Source organism: Myotis yumanensis, unplaced genomic scaffold (genome assembly GCF_028538775.1).
Source record: "Myotis yumanensis isolate MYYU_CA2020_CCGP unplaced genomic scaffold, mMyoYum1.0.hap1 SCAF_8, whole genome shotgun sequence".
In the NCBI taxonomy this organism is placed as follows: domain Eukaryota; kingdom Metazoa; phylum Chordata; class Mammalia; order Chiroptera; family Vespertilionidae; genus Myotis; species Myotis yumanensis.
In genome coordinates, this window is record NW_027223759.1 from 66,636,214 (window position 1) to 66,657,196 (window position 20,983).

The 20,983-nt window shown below is 36.4% G+C and overlaps 1 long non-coding RNA gene across 1 annotated transcript in view; it reads left to right on the plus strand.

Annotated features, from left to right (window-relative positions):
* The first annotated feature begins 2,252 nt into the window (after nucleotides 1-2,252).
* LOC139015702 (uncharacterized) overlaps nucleotides 2,253-20,983 on the plus strand; it is a 56,624-nt gene continuing 37,893 nt past the window's right edge. Inside the window, exon 1 of the long non-coding RNA XR_011472483.1 lies at nucleotides 2,253-2,487. This is a non-coding gene — a long non-coding RNA (uncharacterized lncRNA). The remainder of the gene's footprint in view (nucleotides 2,488-20,983) is intronic.

A 20,983-nucleotide genomic window follows, 5' to 3' on the forward strand; every position in this document is an offset into this window, starting at 1 on the left:
GTCATGAAACACTTTCATTTGGATTCCCTGTATGATTCTTTATCTTCAGTCTTCTTCACAACTAGAACCACTTTTCAGAAAAAGAACAAAAACAAAACTGGTTTCCAAAGCACCCCATCTCCGCTTCCATCTAAGTCGCTTAAGATGCAGCACTTTTGGATATGCATATTATACTGTTGTTGAACATGTTCTACTAAACCTCCAGGACCCACTACGAAAACATTAGGCCATTTGGACACTTCGTTTTCATTGGGTGTGAGGCCTTAGAAAAACATAAAGACTCTGGACTTATTCACTGAAATTCTGTTTAGGCCTGTGTTTTTCAGTTTAGGATTGGAAATATGTTGGCTGCAGACAGGAGAGGAAAGAGAGGAGCTTGGATAGGAAAGAAAATAATCACCAGGGAAAAGACCACAAGCCAGAGTTCTCTAAAAGGAAGTTTCCAGTCCCCTATACCTAAGAAAAAGTGAGAAAATGCCTCATAGGAGTCCAGTGATCAAAATATTCTAAGAAAATACTGCTGATGGAGGCTTAGAATTAATTCATTAAGTATATGGCACAACCTGGACCCTTGCATTTCAAAGTCACGTAATTCTAAAAGGATCCCAAAGTCCTTTTTGCCACACCAGGGAAATGTGGAAACCAGTGACTCTCACAGGGGCTGCTTGGAGCAGCACCTCCAGCATCACCTGGGCACTTTAGAAATGAAAATTCCCAGGCCCAATCTTGACTTACTGAATCAGATTCTACGTGAGTGGGGCCTAGCCATGTGTTGTAACAGGCTCTCTAAGTGATTCCAATTCCTGAATTTTGAGAGGCTCAGTATAAACCATTCTGGGAAGATAGCATCTTTCACACCTTAATAGAAATGTAGCAGAAGAGAAAGAAATACCTTCATTCCCATGGTGAGTGCATTTGAGCACACAGCTCAGAGCTTTTTCTGCTTCCTTAATGGGAAAGGATCAGAGAGGATCATGGGGGTGGGAAGCCAACCTTGTGTTATGGCAGCCAGACATGCTCAACTCCATGTCTGGGCTACCCGAGGCTCTGGTCCTGCCACAGGTGTATTCAATATGCATAGAAACATCAGGCTCCTTGTCCCTAATCCAGTGGTTCTCAACCTTGGCTGCACATTAGAACCACCTGGGAATCTTTTTAAAATCCTGATTTCTGGGCCTCATCCTCCGGAAATTCTGTGTCTTTGTTATGGGGTGGGGCCACAACATTAGTAACAAAGAAACAGAATTTCCGGAGGGTGAGGCCCAGAAATCAGGATTTTAAAAAGATTCCCAGGTGATTCTAATGTGCAGCCAAGGTTGAGAACCACTGCCCTAATCTAAATCCCCTTTCTGCATATTTAGATTTTCCTTTTGTTTAATTTGCAATGGAAAGGAACAACTGGTGAGTAAAATTAGTATAAAAAATCTTTATGTACTTAATGTGCATAATTGAAGTCATTGCTGTTTTTTACTCCTCCAAGCTAAAAAAACACTTTCTCTTACTTTTAATCTCTCCATTGAACTATTATTCTACTATTTAAGTTAGAAAAACCTAAATTAATTCTCTATTTTGAAAATCCAGAATTTGTTTTGAAAAAGTAAAATCATTAAGCCTTGCTATATATACATAAAAATTGCTGCATGTTCAGAGGAAAATACAGGCAGAAGCTTTCCAAGGGAACCCAGATGACTTCCAAAATAACCTTACTTCTCACCAATTTCTACTCTATAGTTAAAATTATATCAAGGTTAGAGTTTAATACATTCACACTTTTTCTATATTTTGCTTATGTTTAGGAAAAGGAAAAAATGTGGACATTCTTAGAATATTCTGCTAGTACCCACTTCATTCTGTTGGTAACAGCAATTCTCAACCTGTGGGTCGCAACCCCTTTAGTGGTCGAACGACCCTTTCACGGGGTCGCCTAAGGCCATCCTGCACATCAGATATTTACATTACGATTCATAACAGTAGCAACGTTACAGTTATGGAGTAGCAAGGAAAATAATTTTATGGTTGGGTCACAACATGGGGAACTGTATTTAAAGGTCCAGAGGTTGAGAACCATAATCTCTGGGCTATTAACGCTTCACAGTTCTCATTCTTGGAACTCAGGTGGTATTAACCTTAGTTCTATTGCAGGTGTGGATGTGTAATTTAGACCGACCAATCAGATCGATGCCTCCGCCTACTCACGCTCTCTGGATCAGGTATAAACACTTGATCTCTAATTCTGGCAGAACAAAGACTATAAGAATAGACATTTTCTTTGAAAGTTTTGAGAAGGAGCACTTTTTTTTCAGCTGGAATTGCTGAGGGGATAGTCTATAAATCTGGAGCTGTCAGCAGACTTCTAGCCACCCTAACCAGAGAACTTATCAGCAATGGAAATAACAGGAAAAAAAAGAGCTAAGAGGTGGAAAGAATCCTAAGGAGGCCCAAGGACAGACGCTAAGCCTTACAGCCATATAGGACTAAGCTTTTCAGGTAAATAATCCAAGGAATTTCTGTTCTTTTTTCTTAAAAATATTTAAGTTGTATTTTCATTTATTTGTAACCTAATATGCAGGACATTGTGTCTAATTCGTTCGTGAAAAAGAAAGGAGAAAGACAAATGAACAATTATTCTAGGTTTTTAACATAGGCAACTGGATATGCTGTGGTTCTTTTCCTTGAGATTTCAACAAAACTGAGATGGATGCTGTATAGGGGTGGGTGGTACAGGAAAAAGTAGGTTTGGTTTTGAGCATGTCTATAAAACATTTAAAATAAAATACCTTGTAGGTCATTGACACTGTAGGTCTGGACCTCCTGCAAGAGGACTAGGCTACATGTGGATATTGGGGAGTCATTGAAATAAGTAGAGTAGCCGGACTGAGAAAACACCAAAAGGTTGGGTGACCAACATTGACTAAGCCGCTATCTTACTTCTATAACATGTAAGGATTCAGGTAAAGTAAGATACTGAGAGAAAGCTGTGTTTGACTTGATAACTAGGACTCATCACTGACAAGGCAAGGTTACTGTGAATAGAGACATGACAGATTTAAAAAAAAAAAAAAAGCAAAAACCAACCTAGATCATTCTCTCACATATCTTGGTTGTGATGGAAATCGTTTGATAACACTCTTTACCTACATGTGCTTGGATAATGATGAAATGAGATAACTATTGGACTTTGTATGAATTCAAGAGTGCTATCTTCACTTTTACTTTTGCTGCCGAAATTGTTTGTTGTCATTTTAACTTAACATCACTTATTAGAGTGGGGAGTAGTGTCCAAGCAGATGGTTGTCAGTAAACTGATGACTGCAGTTATGGATTGGTGTCCAAATACAATACTCAAAACTTGATACACTTCATAGTTTCCTGAATGTGTCTGCCAAATAAATCTGGCCTGGAAAATAATTTTGAGGATTTTTCCCTCTTGCTTCACTTTTCTTCAACATTTTAAACTACAGATATCCTAAAAAAAAAAAGACAAAAAAACCCCACATACAAACAAACAAAAAACCTGAGGCTCTGCACATATGAACAAATCACAATATTCATTTGATGCACCTGTAAACTTTCTTGATAAGCATGTTTAGGAAAACGGCTATTCTAATAGAGTAGTCTTTCTCCTAAATACACTTGTAATACAAGTGTATTTAGGACAGTGGTTCTCAACCTTGGCTGCACATTAGAATCACCTGGGAATCTTTTTAAAATCCTGATTTCTGGGCCTCCTCCTCCGGAAATTCTGTTTCTTTGTTACTAATGTTGTGGCCTCACCCCATAACAAAGACACAGAATTTCCGGAGGATGAGGCCCAGAAATCAGGATTTTAAAAAGATTCCCAGGTGATTCTACTGTGCAGCCAAGGTTGAGAAGCACTGATTTAGGAGAAAGACTATTCTAGTACAAGGCTCATATAAAATCCATCAATGCTATCCAAATGTTTTATTTCTTCCAGAAAAATATTTGAAACCATTGTAAGTTAATGTACTTAACTATATCTGTGTTGGTCAAGTCTTAAAATAGATTCTCACTTGTATTAATTTTACCTTACTTGACAGTTTTGTAGTCCATGAGCAAAATAGTTGCTAGAGTGTTTTCTGCCTGTCCCTTCCCCCCTAATCATAGCTACTCCTTTAGTTCACCTCTTAGCAGAGATAGATTATCTTTTACTTGGGAAAATGGTGTCTGGCACCTCAGTTTCTACAAAGACCTACCACCTATTCCAGCTGCCTGGAAAAACAAGTGGAATCACAATAAATTGGTTTTGTACTGAAGATTTTCTTGCCAGTACAATCTCTAATGCACTGCTGTCTTAAATCTATCAAATGCTTGATATTTACGAATCCTTACCTGATAGGTAAGCAGTCCCTCGAAATCCTCTAAAATGTATTCAGGATTAAGTTAAACCAGCAAGGAGTTATATCCTTAAATGATAGTCCTCCACCCATGCCTTTACCTAGAGGTATTTTCCCGGCACAGTGTAACTGGACAATATTACCTTGAGGGCCACTGTAGGAAACAGCCTGATGAAGCCGAGGGCTGTGTGTGAGATAAAGGTGTCAGTGAGGATGATTTTCATCCTGTTACACAGTGTTCTTTTTATAAGAACTCTAGGGAGAACATTTTTTTCTGGCTTTAGCACCAGCAAAAGTCATTCTCCGCAGCATTTGGCTTGTTTTTATCTTGCAGACCGTCCCATTTTGGCTTTAAGCAGAACTAATATGTTGTTTAAGATACCTGGCGGCAAAGAGGTCAGAAGAAGGTCAGGCTGTCTTCTCTAGTGAATTAGCGACATTCATTCATTATCTCCCAAGGCCTCATTAAAACAGCTTTAATGTGGTGACCATTTGATGGTAGACATACGCTTTAATCTTGTGAATATCAAACCCACCTGGGTTACATTTCCTGTTATGGACAGTTAGCAGAGGCAGGTTAATACAATATTTTAACTCCTTAATCTTCAGCTCTTGTGTAGGAACCAGGCTCACTAGTCACCTGAATTTGAGCTCAAATAGTCTGTAATTTATCAGGTTCTGCCTTCAAATCTCAGATTGCTTAAGACACTTTTAATCATCTGTTTAATTTTTCACCTTATCTTTTTTTGGTTCTGATATATCATTTTTCAGGTTACTCTTCAGGCCTGGATATGCCCTATTTTTCTTTCTCATTTGACCTAGATTCAAATTTACACACTGTGAAATAGCTAATAAATTCCCATTAAGGTTGTAAAGGTGAAGGTTCAACCAGTGTACAAGTCATCAAATTCTCATGTAAAACTGAATGATCTTTGATATTAATAGCTTGGCAAAAGTATGCTACAGGTCCTTGGGAAAAAAAATATTTTAAAAATGACCTTATGAAAAAAGATTAAGTCATTTGGCTGAGGGCAACCCACCTACTCTAGAATGACTTGAGTATTTTTAAATTTCCACATCACCTTGGGCAAATCTCCCCTCTCCCAATTAATCTTAAAATATAATAATCTTTTGCCTGGAAGCCTGCCCATGGTTTCAACTTCACCTGTTTTCATTGTCTGATGTTTCCTTTCTCAGCATCTGTCTTTGAGGCTGGACATTAAAAAGGGAAAGTTTATATTCTTGTTTGGGCTCTTGGAGTCCAGGGAAAGTGGGACAAGAAACCCCATTGGGAACTTTTTTTTTTTTTCCTCTGCACAAGCAATAGAGTATTACAATGATTTACAGAGACACGTTGAAAGTAAATTATGTTGTAAACGCCTGTCCCTTGGGCCAGCTAAGAATCACAGGAAAAAAATGCAAAAAGTTTGAAATTCCCAACAGCAAAGGTTGACAGGAAAATATGGTTTTGTTTTTCTATGAGTAAAAGTAACTTTTATGTTGTGTTTTCCCATGAGAAATTATAAACTTTCAAAGGAATTTTAGCCTTTTGCATGCACATATAAGAGCAATTTATCTGGTACTGCCCCAGTGAAAACACTCTTAAGACTTTAAAGCTGTTAAAAGTGGGGCTGAATTTCTTCAAGACCGCTACTTCTTATTTGTCTTTGCTGTCTCCTCTTGTCAAAACATTTACTTGGACTTCGAAGAGTTGTAAGTTGGCAACATGTTAATAATATGAAAATGCAATTGTGCAGCCCATGTGGCTGCAATTTTTGAGTATATTTGTCACTTATTTAATAAATAATGAATCCTGTACAGTAGCTACGGCGACATATCAATGGTTGCCAAGGTAGCTTTTCATCTTTTGTATCCTCCTTGAGGCTCAACCAGGACCCTCAATCAGACCCCTACCCTCTTTTCCCTTCCTCATCTAATGAGCAACAGTGAGAGAGATTCTACAGCTGGGTGAGTAGCCTAAATCACGCAAGTCCATTTGGAGGGTTGTAAACATTTTCTGTTGCCGAGATATAAAGATCTCTTAAGTCTCATTTTCCTTCTCTGTTTCAAATTAATTAGAAATTATCCAGAATAATTTTTATTACAAATTCAATTCTTTCTCAATGACATGATAAGAGAAATGAGTAAAAGAGGCCCCACACTGCCCCACAGCCGTCTCTACAACTAAAACCCACATCACTAGACTCTGCAACAGTGTTGTGTAGTATTGGCTTCTTTTCACCCAGACGTTCTTGGTTGGACTCTTTGTCCCTGACCCCCTCCCCTCCCCTCCAAGCTCTCCTTTGTCAAGGTCCAAGTTTTCTCTAGTGTTTATAAACTCTTTCTTGTCAAAATACCAAATAGTCTGTTTCTCCCCTGGCAGGGAGATTTATCCAAGGGATGTCATTTCAGGGACTATAAGCAGACATGGTAATTCCCCTCTCTCTACCTGTCATTTCAGCATTTGCATCAAAACTGGGCATAAGTAGGATGTATGCCTTTAGCCTTAATTCCTTCTAACAGAACACTCCATTTTTCAGGGATTTCATTCCTGTTTGACTTCAGAAGTGTTCTGTAAGTTTCTATAAATCTTGCCACAAAACCATAGAAAAGCTATAAACCTTATAAAGTGCATGTATATTATATTGACTTAAAAGAATGACAATCCCCATTTTTCATATTATCTTCACAACTTCAGTGATGAATAGAATGAGAACAAAATCAGCAGCATCCTCATTTTCTCAACGCTCTGCTAGACACACACACAATCCCTGCTGCTATGCATTGTTCCTTCCCCCACCCCTTCATTTTCTCTGCCTGTGATAGACACATCCTTATTTATGGTTTAACAAGTACTAAGACCATGTCACTTCCTGACATAAATGATAATATACCTTTGTTTCTAGAGATATATTTAGACCAAAAAAATTCCCCATGAAAAGCATCAGATTGAGTTGTTGGTTAAACAGAAACACTTAATTAAAATATCACAGTAAAATGCTTCCTGGTAAAAAAGAATGCTTGAAGCCAGTATTTCATTTGCAGAAGAGTAGGGAAAGAAAATGTAGACTTCTTTTACTCACACAACTTAGATTCACTCCAATGTGACCAGTTTTTTCTTAACCTAGGATAACTACTTTTAATGGCTCCAATGCATGGGAGTCCCCAGAAGCACCCTGGGTGTGCCTAATCAAAAATGTTATCCTTTAATTTCCTCATTAACCATCAACGAAGGGGCAAACTTTTTTTAAACCTAAATTTCCTGTGTTTGACCATAATTAATCTAAATCTACTAAATAGTCTCTCAAAGTTTAATGTGGGTGTGTGAAAAGGAGCCTGCCATTTTTATAGTAAACTACAATAAGCTACTTCAATTCTAGACAACTAGTAGGATATTGGGATGATGGATGGGTAGATAGATACATGATAGAGAATATACATGGTATCTGTCCCCGGTTCCTGGCACAAAGTTGAAACAATTTTGGAATTTCCTGAGTGATAGATGTCTTTGGTATGCTAATGTGGTGACTCATGGGGGCCCTCAAGATAGATTCAAGATGGAAGCTCTTCACCAAAGAGCCCAACCATGTGATTAGAGGGTCATAACTTTGGACAGCCAAGTGTCCAGAGGCAGATGGGAAGGAGGCTGGAGGCTGATTAAATCATTGGTCTTGTGGATGGAACTCATTCTTGCCTAGGTGGTAAAACCCCAATGAAAACTCTTGACTTTAAGCTGAGTGGAGATCCCTGGTTGGTGAACACAATGATGTGCTGGGAGGGTGATGTCCCCAGATTCTACCAGGAGATAGCATTGAAGCTTTGAATTAAGAGCCCCTTCCACAGAGACTTTGTCCTACGCATCTCTACATTTGGTTGCTCGTGTCCTCTATTCTTTACAATAAAACTGTAATCATAAGTGTAATGCTTTCAGTGAATTCAGAGTTGTCCTAGCAAATTGTCAAACTTGAGGTGCTTGTAGAACCCCAAATTTATAGCCTGTTATTCAGAAGTACAGATGGCCTCCCAGATGGTGGCTAACATCTGAATTGAAGGTAATCTGGTGGAGAATTTTCTCTTTAACTGTGGACTCAGGTACAAGTAGTTCCTGTCAGAATTGAATTAAATTGCAGAACACCTAGTTAGTGTCAGAGAATTGTCATCAGAGCAGTGATAGAACTTTTTCTCTATTTGTTTATTAATTTTGTTTAGCTAATGGTTCAATTTTTTAAATTAAAATAAAATTGGGAAAAATTACAACTTAATAATAACTAAGAAGGGATTCAGTTATTTCAAATAATGAAATATTAAAAACACTTAAAGTTTCTAAAATATAGCTTTGTTTAAATTTTATGACATAAAATATGGTTAATTGAGAGCCAGTTTAAACTTATAGTATCTATATTTTATATAATTTATTATATATTAAAATTTTACATATTGTATGTTATATACTTATCTATATTAATATTATATTTAAGTTAAAAAATGTATTTAACTTCAGTAGAATTTTGAGACTTGGAGTGTAAGGAGCAATATAAGAACATTAAAGAGCAAATAATCTAGGATCTTGTGTGATATTAGGATTGCTTTAGCACAGTGGTTCTCAACTTTCCTAATGCCGCAACCCTTTAATATAGTTCCTCATGTTGTGGTGACTCCCGACCATAAAATTATTTTCGTTGCTACTTCATAACTGTAATTTTGCTACTGTTATGACTCATAATGTAAATATCTGATATGCAGGATGTATTTTCATTGTTATAAATTGAACATAATTAAAGCATAGTGATTAATCACAAAACAATATGTAATTATATATGTATTTTCCGATGGTCTTAGGCTACCCCTGTGAAAGGGTCGTTCAACCCCCAGTGGGGTCGCGACCCACAGGTTGAGAACCACTGCTTTAGCATAATTGCATACTTTTACAAGTGCATTCTTAAATTCTTTCATGGCAAATGAGCTAGCTTATTTTCTAGCTTATTGCTCTAGGTAATGGAGTGATCACTTTTCACTTTCCTCATCTGTGAAATGGAATAATACTAGTTCCTACTATTTAAAGTTGTAAGAATAAAAAGAAATGCTAGTTTTCAGATCCTTAGGACTCTGCCTATGGTGCTGGGTACCCAAGAGACAGATTTATTTCCTGACTCCGTCTTACCGCTTAGTCGCCTCCTCTGGACTCCTGCTTGCCAATAGCCTTCTTAAATGTCCAACCAATTACTGAACTTAAAACTCTGAGTATTGACCAATGCAGAGAAGACAGAGTTGTCATTTTCATTCCCCAGAAAAATACATTTTTCCTAATTCTGCCTTGGTTTCATTAATAATTTCTGATCAATTCTATTATGCTGCTGATCCACAGCAAGTTTATGACAAGAAAATTTCCTCAATTTAGGAAAATTCTTTTAAAATCTAAATATGGCCTTTACATTTATTTGTGTCACAAGTCATTTCTTTTGTTTCTGATTCAAGTTCAACACTTTTTAAGATAATCATAAAGTTATCAAACTTGTTTAGTATTTGTTACATGTGCCTTTGGTAACCTGTTATCTCAAAGGAAATAATGTGGCTGGAAAGACACAGCATTTGCAGTTAAAAACAAACAAACAAAAAAACACAAAAAAACATGGGTTCTATCTAGGTCTACTAGTTAATGCTATTTCAAGATAGCTTTGTAATTAAAATCTGAGGTTGCTTTAATCCTTAAAGTTGAGATTATAACATCTCGCTCATATAATAAGAAGCTCTTCAAGGTTCAAATTAAATAAGGGAACCTATTTTAAAATACTCCATAAAATATAAAACAATGTTAAAATATAACAAATTATTTGTAATAAATAAATTGGGATGAAAGTCAGAGTTGTTTAGCTCCCCACTAGAGACCCTTCTTTAAGTCTATTGCCTCTTCTCTCTCTGTAGTTGGCTTGTTACCCAGAGAGCTTCGCCCCACATCTCCCCTGCTCCACCAGAGAAATAGGAGGCTGTTGCATTAATTATATCTAAGGCCCCATCCTAATGTCGTGATAATTTTATTTGGCCCATGTTCTGACAGGTGCTTTTTGCTGAGTTCTTCAGCTTTGGCCTTTGGGAGTTGGGATTGCAATGTTAAGAACTCAGGGTGAGAAGACAATCTTGGGTTGGAATCCTCAGTCACTTTATGGTCAGTGAGGCAACCTTAAACAAGTTACTTTACACTGTTTACAGTTTTAAGTTTAGGGTTCTTCACCTGTAAAATACTGTCTTTTCGGGGAAAGTTACTTCCCTTATAAAATTTGTGTAAAGTTTGTCAGAGCTAACATATATAAACTATTCAGATCAGTGCCAAGGACATAACTTAAAAAGATATAGTGAAAAAAGACAAAAAAGGGGGCGGGGGCGGATAGGAAAAGGACAGAATTTTAAATCTCACCTTATTTACTTCAAACCTTTCCTATATAAGCTTTATCGTGATCTCAACTCTGTGAGATAGTGTGCAGTGTCAGATTGAACTCACAGAAACTTTGTGTGGCATTTTCTTAACAATAAATATCTCAAAATGCAAATGAAGTAAATGAATCCTGAAACTTTGTTAGTGAATCCAGAAAAGCAAATCTGCTCTTTTGACCATCTTCTTAGTAGCCTATACCTGAGACAGCGGTCATTACATTTTAAAAAGCTTGAGGAAACATCTCAACTGTGACTACAAATTTTTTTTTAATTTAAATTCTTTATTGTTTAAAGTATTATGTATGTCTCCTTTTCCCCCCTTGACCTCTCCTGCCTGCCACCACCCCCCAGCACATGCCCTCCCTCTCCCCTCCTCCCCACCCCTCCCCACCAGATAATGAGATTTTGGTTCATGACTAAGAATTTGTAGTCACTTTTGTTATGCCAAAGTGACTACAAATTCTTAGTCATGAACCAAAATCTCATAATCTGGCAGGTGCGAAATCTTTGCCATTTTTACTTTTAATCTTCATTACCTTGGGTATGTTTGTATTTGAAAAACCAGCTCAGCCTTGGTTACCTTGGTACTGACCTGGAAATCACATGCAATGCTGTGCTTGCTCATTGCATCTTAGATCTGCACTTTTATGAGTCAACTTGCCTGAACCCAGCAATGCCAAATAATTAGTTAAGCATGTCTGGGTGTATCTGTGAGGGTGTTTCTGGAAGAGATTAGCATTTGAATTGGTGGACTGAATAAAGCAGATGGCCCTGCCCAGTGCAGGTGGGCATCATCCAATCTGTTAAGGACCTGAATAGAATACAAAGGCTGAGAAAGGTTGAATTAACCGTGCCTGACTGATGAGCTGAGACATCAATCTTCTCCTGTTCTTGTGCTCCTGGTCATATCAATTATGACTATTATTTTTCCTAATGGCTTATAACCACATATTTAATATGCTGAAAAATAACTTAAAGATTATAAGTCAAGAATCACTCCCCCTCCTTCTCCTGTCTCAACCAGTGAGATATTTTATGTATTCTGTACTCATATTTAGAATCTACATTTGTTCCTTTGGGAGGAAGGAACTACAATGGACCCAGAGACTTAAAATCAAATTAAACTACTAGATGTTTGCTAGCTTTTTTCTCTCATTTGCCCTGAAATTTCTCCTTAAATCTGTGATGTTGACTCTGTTCTGTTCTAATTGAATTCTCACTGATCCCCTTGATGACATTAGCAAAATAAGATAGATAAGTTAATAGTTATATGATGGTTAATTTTGGCTGGGCTAAAGAGTGACCAGATATCTGTAGAACATTATTTTGGGATGTGCTGTTTGTGTGGGTATTTCTGGAAGAAATAAGCATTGATTCAGTAGACCAGATAAAGAGAGCATCACCTACCCATGTGGGCCAGTTTTATCCTATCCATTACGGCCTGAATGGAGCAAAAAGGTGAAGGGCAAATTCACTTGTTTTCTTCATCTGGGATGCTCATCTTTTCGTGACCTTGAATATCACATCTCTGCTCAGGCCTTTGGACTCAGTTTGAAATATAGCAGTATCACTATTGTTCTAGGATTTTCAAATAAATAAAATTGTATCTTTTATTAAAAGAATGAACTAGAAATCTAACTCAAAGAATCTTATTAATAACTAATATTTTATAAGTAATTTATAATTCACTAAGCATATTCACACATATTATGGTCTTAAACTAAATTTTGGAGACTTGGAATAGTTAAATCAATTGCTTAAAGTCACCAGCTGGTTGGTGATAGGTTAGAATGTTTTGATTTTATCACATTGCCCAAGTAAAAACTTAGACCAGGTTGTGATTTTAAAGTTTAGTTCCTCCAGTCTCTCATTTTACAGACAAGAAAATGGAAACATACTGACAATTATGACAAATTCTACTAGTCTCTTATCTTATCACTTTACATCCCAGTTTAATAATATAGAATATAGATATTTTAAGCAATATGACCAATACATATGCTACACAAAAATGATGCGTCCTGAAAAAGTGACATTGGACATGAGAATATAGCATTCTACTGATGATTATCTAATCACCTACCATATGCATTTTGAAGTCCCTTGAGAAAATTATAGTTGGTAAGTGTTCCTATACAAAAAAATGCCAATCACCAAAGTTTGATCTGCTTTAACTGTTCTTCAGCTGTACAGGTTCTCTGTAGCTTTCATTTAGGTGTATAAAAGCATTTGCGTCATCACAGTGAATATGCCATCTCCCTATCAATCTTCAGTTTCCCATATGACAAAAAAAAGATTATAAATGGTTTCATGTCACTGTTGCATTTATAACTCCTAGATATTGTGATTACTTTTCTCCATGAAGCGAGAACATTTTCTTCCTTTCATAGTGCCACATATTGCCAGAAAGCACATTTGCATATTATTATGTTTAAACAATGTACTCTCAGTTTTGTGCCCTCCCTGTGATTAACTCACAACACCATCTTGAACAATCTTTTGGTGCTTCCTCATGCCTAGGATGGAGTTGAGTCATTGCCTTTATGTGATTTACAATCTGTGCTCTATCAGCTCCACAAAGACGTAAATGCCAAGCCAGAATGACACAAATGGAGAAAGAGCCCATTCTCCACCTTCAGCATGATTTGTGATATTTACTGACTAACCAAACACTAGCATGGGATCAGGCACAAATAGCCTTTCAGGACTGGAGTGGTGACAACTGGCACTGGTTAGAGTGGTACCAAAGCATGTACAATATTTGCAGTGTCATAGAACAGGGCTGCTTCCAAAGAGAAAAAGCAGCATTACAACACAAAGGAGACAGGGAGATGATGTGGCTACAGTCCATCCTCCTGGGTATAGGAGGGAACCCAGAAATGTCATAAAACCCCTCTTTGATCTGTTGTCGCTACTGTTGGTTGTATGGGAAATTAACATATTTAATTAACTGTCTGACCAAAGCAGCTGTTACCTTATATAAAACCTTGAACATTGGTGCCTGGCTTATCCCACTAGGTGTTTGAATGTGCCAGGGGCATAAGACTGATGATATTTTTATACTGCATGGCACAGCATGACTCCTCTTGCAATAGGCTCAAGTCAGGATCTTCTTTAAATTCTTCATGGAGAATAATGATGTTCCAGCCCAAATGGCTTAATAACACCCTAGATCAGGCCAGCCAACAGGAAGCTCCGTGCACAACAAAACTGACTCTGGCCAATCCAATCATTCCCCACTTCCAAAAAGGCCCCTTCTGCAAAGGCCCTGGCAAAGTCAGGCATGCATCTTTTCTCCTCCACATCAGCATGCTATTTTATTCACAATTCCCTTCTCTGACTTATGACATATTATTTGCCTTCTATAACTTTTTTCCCCCCAAAAAAATATATTTCCTTGGCTTCAGTATTTCCAAAGGGAAAGAAATGCTTCCGAGTCAGAAGTTACTTTCATTAGTTTGCTGAGTTGTTGGTCCCAAGCAGGCTATTATGGAGATCTTGTAAAATAAATGGAATGCATCTAATTTCATACGGTACATGGATTGGTTTGAAGGGTTTTGTGAGAGGAGGGTGTGAGGGACAGGAGAAGGTGGCTTTTCTGACCATTGAAAAATGCTTCCTTTACTTGGTTTGTTATATTACCCATTTGTGAGAGAGTAAGAATCAAGCATTTTCTATTTTGGATGGCTCGAGCTGTGCAGTGATGAGTTTATCTCCAGCAAAGATGGAGGCCAGGATTTTCAATACCTTTCTCGGGTAATGTGGTAACACTGGTTATCTTGATTGCCTGTGCGGCTCTTTTTCTGAACAAATTTACTCTGCCATTGACTGTGTCTTCCTCATCATACCTTTACTACTAGATACACTTAATATTTCCTTTTGTGCCATTTCTGAAATTCTTGGAAAGTCTTGCAAAGTCTGCAGTTTCGGCTAGTACCATATATAACTTAGTTTGCTAGTTCAGCAATTGAAGGGCTCAAAATCCTGATGAGAGAGGCCTCCGTAAAAACTGGGGGGAAATGTTAGCCAGCAAGGATTTTTCTTGATTGTATGCATTATTATGTTTTACTAGTACACTTCTAATAAAATGGGCAATAATTAGTATATATTTACTTGGTATAAGTGATTATAAAAAGTTATCGATAAACTTTAAAAAATATAAAATGAATATATATTGAATAACTATAAGAATAGAGTTTACCTCATTCTGAATGAGAATGTGCTGAATGAGAATTTGCTCACACAAAGGCACATTTTAGTTAAATCTTAATATATCACATGAGACAAAACTTCTAGGGCTTAAGAAAAGCAAGACCAAAATAGTAATTGATTGGCTTCTTTTTTTACTTACAATTTATTTTCATTGTAAGATAAATAGAAACACATACACGGGGAGGGGGATAAGTAGGTTTACAGTTGTGAGTATGTGAAACACAGTTTATTATTTATTTATGTATGTATGTATCGTGAGTTAGCAGCTGACATACCCACACTTTATGTTATACCAATTGTTCCAGGCATTAGAGTCATTATAATAATTAAATTAGTTGATAGAATAAAGAATCTAGAAATGAGTATAGTCTGGAAATGTAGGGCCAGTTTCAAGGCTGCGTAGAGTTGTAAAAGAAGCAAAATATTGTGGCTGTCCTCACATAGCTTATAGACTAGATATCAAGCAATGACCATAACTAAGCGTTTCTTGAGATTTCATGAATATAAGAAAAAATATTCTTTGCATTACTATATAGCTAATATAAATATAATTAGAATGAACAAACTATAAGTAATATAGAGTGAAGTTCCCAATAATTTCTAACCTATTTCTACCTTTTATTGAGAAAAGTATTCTGTTAAGAGACTTAGGCACATTCTCTCATGCTTTCCTCCCAATATACACATGAGGTAGCTACTAATATTATCAACATTGAATAGATCAGAACAGCAAAGAGGAGAGAACTTGATTTCCAAGGTAAATCGTCACCCTTAAGTAGCAGGGCCATCTGTCTGCCCAGGTTTTCCCACCTACAGATATTATTTCCTGACTTATTACATAATTTTTCCACTGAGCTGGTTGAATTTTTAGAAGTCTGTTCTAGAGCTTCCATTAGTGCTTCTTTCCTTCACAACTTCTGATCCTAACTGACATTGGCCCATGCTATTCTGCTTTACTTGTAGGTGCTTTACCTTCATTTGCAATTGTTCACTCTTCTGTCTGCACCTATATTTAAAGGAGCTTGCTTTACTCCACCACTCTTTGCTATGTGCTTTTTCCAGGTATCCATCACCCCCAAAAAGCTCCTTTTTCTATTTTTATGGCCCAGCAACTTCCCCTCTGCTTCCTGCCTCTGAGCTGGCCTAGCCTGTAGGGTAGTTTCCTGGATTTGCACAGGACCTGAGACTGAGAGGATAAGAACCCATATAAGTACTCAAATAACCTCTTTGTATACATGTACTTCCACTGAATCACTTCTTAAGTAGGACGGCTTGCTTGTCTTTTCTTTAGTATATTCCAAACCTTGGTATCCTGACTGTCATGGATGGAATAGGCAATGAATAAATATTTGTTGAATGTAAAGTTAATTGGAATAAATAGGCTTACTTAAATGAAAATATCTTTAGTTTGGCCATTCACTCCTCATTCCCTTTTTCTTTTCATAATAATATTCCAAACTTCTTTAGGGAAAAGTATCTCTCTCTGATGTGCATGGAGATTTCAAACCAAAGTAATCTGCCCTTTTGTAAGCAAACGGTAGATACCTGACTTAAGTCAGGAAAATGAATGTCTGACTCTCTATCTCTGTGTCCGTTATCAAGATTTGATTCTGGAGAAGAGGGAGAAAGATGGGGTAGGAATGGTTGGAGCTCATCAGTGGAGATTTCCAAGTACATTGGTTTCAAGTAAATATTCTGCTTCCTATCATTTCTAAGCCTGATTAGTTCTATTTTCCTTAAACAACATTATTGAGATGTAATTGACATACAATAAATATGTTTAAGTGTGTAATTTTTAGAGTTTGGAATAGGCACATCCCTCTTGAAACCATCACCACAACCAAGATAATGAATATGTCCCATTACCCACAACATTTTCATTTTAGTCCTTCATTTTAGGCCTTTGTAATCCCTCCCTCTTATTCCTCAGTCTCCCACACCCCGCCAAATTTGGCAAACAGTAGTCTGCTTCCAGTCAGTATATATAAGTTTGCATTTTTTAAACATTTTAAATACATGGTATCATAAATTAGAGGCTCTTTTTAATTTTGATCTGGATTCTTTCACTTACCATAATTATTTGAGATTTTATCCATGTTGTAGCATATTTCTATAGTTTATTTTGTTGTTGTTGTTGAATAGTTTTCTATTGTTTATCCATTCACTTGTTGATGAATTTTTGCATTGTTTTTAGCTTTTACTTATTAGAGATAAAACAGATATAAACATTTTTATAAAACTCTGTGTGTGTGCGTGTGAACATATGATTTTTTCTCTTGGGTAAATACTTGGGATGAAAAATTTAGATCATGTTTAAGAAATGCCAAACTATTTTCCAAAATTGTTATATAATTTCAGTTTTATATTTAAGTCTTTGTTTAATTTTGAGCTAATATATAGAGCAAGGGATGTATTAAAGTTGATTTTTTAGCATATGGATATCCAATATTTTAGGCACCATTTTTCAGAAGATATATTCGCCACTAAATTACCTTTGTGTGTTTTGTTTAAAATCAGTTGTCCATATATATCTATTTCTGGGGTCTCTATTCTGTTCCCTGGATCTATCTTTTTTTAATTTTATGCCAATACCACAACTCTCTTAATTAGTGCAGCTTTATAATGTCTTGAAATTTGGTGATTTTACTCCTTCAACTTTGTTATACCTCTTAACAGTACTTTGGCTTTTCTAGGTCCTTTGAATTTCCATATGAATGTCAATTTGCTTTAAAAGCCTACTGGATGTTATTTTCAAATGCATTAAACCTATACATCAATTTTAGAAGAATTAACCTCTTAGTATTGGGAACTTTTATTCATGTTCATGATGTACCTCTCCATATATTGAGTAATGTTTTCTATAATTCAATATGCAGATATTTTATGCCATTTGCCATATTTATCTCTAAGTATTTCATATCTTTATGCGATTATAAAGATATTTTTTCAACTTTACTTTTCAAATGTTTGTTGCTAGTAAATAAATATATAATTGATTTTCATGTAATTAGCTTATATCCTGCAGATTTACTAAACTCATTTATTAGTTTTCTGTATATTTTATTGGATAATCTTCATAGAGGCTAATGTTATCTGTGAATTGAGATATATATATATATTTATTAATCTGGATGTCCTCCCACCACTATCTTACTGTGCTAAATAGAAATTCCAGTAAAATGTAGAACAGGGGTAATAAGAATAGGCATCCTTGTATTTTTTTCTGATCTTATGATGGAAAGCATTAGTTTTCACCATTAATTGATGTTAACTGCAGGTTTTCTGTAGTTTTAGGCAGTTTCTTTCTATTCTTAGTTCATGTACATTTTTTTTTTCTCAGGAATAGATATTATATTTTCTCAAATCCTTTTTCTGCATCGATTAAGATGTTTATATGTTTTTCTCATTTTAGAATGTTAATTTGATCAGTTCATTGTGTTCATTTCTTTTTCTTTTAAATCTTTATTGTTGAAAGTATACATATGTTCCCTTTTTCCCCCACTGACCCCTGCTAACCCATCCCTGCCCCTGCCCCAGGCCTTCACCACCCTATTGTCTGTGTCCCTGTGTTATTCATATATGCATACAAGTTCTTTGGTTGATCTCTTCCCATCCTCCAATCTCCCTCCCCCTATCACCCCCCTCTCCCCAACACCACCACCCCCACACCTTCCCTCCATTGTGTTCATTTTCAGTGTTAAAACTAGCCTTGCATGCTGAGATAAAATCAAATTGGCTATCATACATTCCCCTCTTTTTATATTATTGGATTCTATTTGCTAAAATGTTCAGAGCTTTTACGTCTATTTTAATGACGGGTAGTGGTCTGTGGTTTTCTTCTTTAATGGGTAGTGGTCTGTCATTTTCTTTTTTAATATAGTATATTTTTAATTTGGTTTCAGAATAATATTGATCACAAATAAGTTGAATGGTATTTCTTCCTTTTCAATTATTATAAATAACTTATATAAAATTGGTATTGTTCTTCTGTAAATGTTTGCAAGAATTTTCCAGTGAAGCCATCTGGGCTAGAATTATTTTTGGGGGAAATTATTTAAATAAAATTCTATTTAATAAATATGATATACTGAGTGTCTATTTCTTCTTGGTTAAGCTTTGACAGTTTGTCTTGTAAGTAATTTTCTATTTCATCTGATTTGTTGAATTTATTGGCATAATTTGTCTATAATATTAGCTTATTATCCTCTTCATATTTATAAAATATTTAGCTTGTGACTTCTGTTAGGGTTGCCAAAAGAAGAATGCACAAGGCCAAAAGGGGTAAAGAATTATATATTTACTAGAGGCCCAATGCACGACATTTGTGCACTGTGAAGGGGGGTTCCCCCCTCTCAGCCTGGCCTGTGCCCTCTCCCAGTCCAGGAGCCCTCAGGGGATGTCTGATTGACATCCTTAGTGCTCCCACAGAGGCAGGAGAGGCTCCTGTCACCCCCGGTGCACTCGCCAGGGCTTCTCTCTGGCCCCTGGCAGGCACCCAGGACTCGGGCTTCCCTTGTAGCCCTGGTGTTGTCAGGAAGGTTGTCCGGAAGGACATCTGTTCTAATTAGCATATTATACTTTTATTATTATAGATTTCAAAATTCACACACACACACACACTTTGGTGGCTGAACTCTACAACCATCTGAAAATAAACACATCATGTCATAATTCTTCTTAGAGAATTCACTTGGAAGAAAAAATCATGATACTTTGGGTACAGATAGTGAGAGCCGAAAGTCCTGATTTGTGAGAAGAAAGATATACGTTGTTCTACATTAGAAACAAAAAGCAATTTGGAGTGGAGGAGAGCAGGAGAAAATTGGAGCAGGACAATGGCAACGATGTTGTTATCTATCTAAAACTTAGAAAGAAATATAGCCAGTGGTGTTGGATAAGTCAAAAGACTAAACAACTTACTAGTTTGTTGTTGTGTTGTTGTTGTTTTGCATTTTGTGATTTAATTATCTCTCCATCTTCCCAAACCTTTAATAAAGACTCCTCTATACCTAAATGATCAATGTAAATTGTACAAAGAAAAATTAAGCAAAAGGAGCTGAGTCCCATGTCTAGATTTCAGTATTTAGTATAGAACAGAAATAAGCCATGGGAATTGACATGTGCATGAAAACAAGAGTTTACAGTTTAAATAGCTGGAATCAATCAAAAGGAAATCTTGGGAACCAAGGGACCTGGGAATTTGCAGAACTTGGGGGGATGCCATTGAACTCCTCAGAATTTGGCATAGAGACCAAGATCCTATTCGCTTCCCAATGTTAAATCACCCTGGGTGCTCTAAGGGCTATCACAATAAATTCCATGTGACATTGCTCTTGGCTCTCTCAATAGCTTATATATCTTATTCAGGACAGAGTTTGGTTATTCTCATCCTCCCCTCTTTAAAATCTGGTACCAAGAACTAAATATTCACAATATTGACTCAAATTTGACAGATGCTGTATAGACAGTAAAGGCTTTCCCTTTTCCATGGAATGTTCTAAAATGGCAAAAACAACAGAGGAGGACAGAAAATTACAGAAGACTCCTCTATTGTGACAATTCAAACAAGCACTTCAATGGCATGATCTCAAGTTAATGATCATATGCAGTAGGAAAAGGGAAGATCAATGAGAAGATAGTGATCTTACTATGAGGTGGTAGCTTAAGATGCAGCAATTTTTATTTTATTGTGTTTTATTTGTGTGTGTGTCTGTGTGATGAAAGATTTTGGATATTGAATAAAAAATTTTTCTATCCAAGTACTTATAATAACAAATTCTGTGAAAAGTAGATATGAAATATGAAAGACAGCAACAAGCACCAGGCTTGATATTGAATTACAAAAATGTGAATATTTGACTTTGCTATTTGTAGTCTGTCATCTATGGGGAAATTATTTAATTTTTTGTTGTCTTCTCTTTAAAATGGTAATATTTGTTCCTACCCTATGTGGCTATTACAGATATAACATGAAAGAGTTTCTTTGA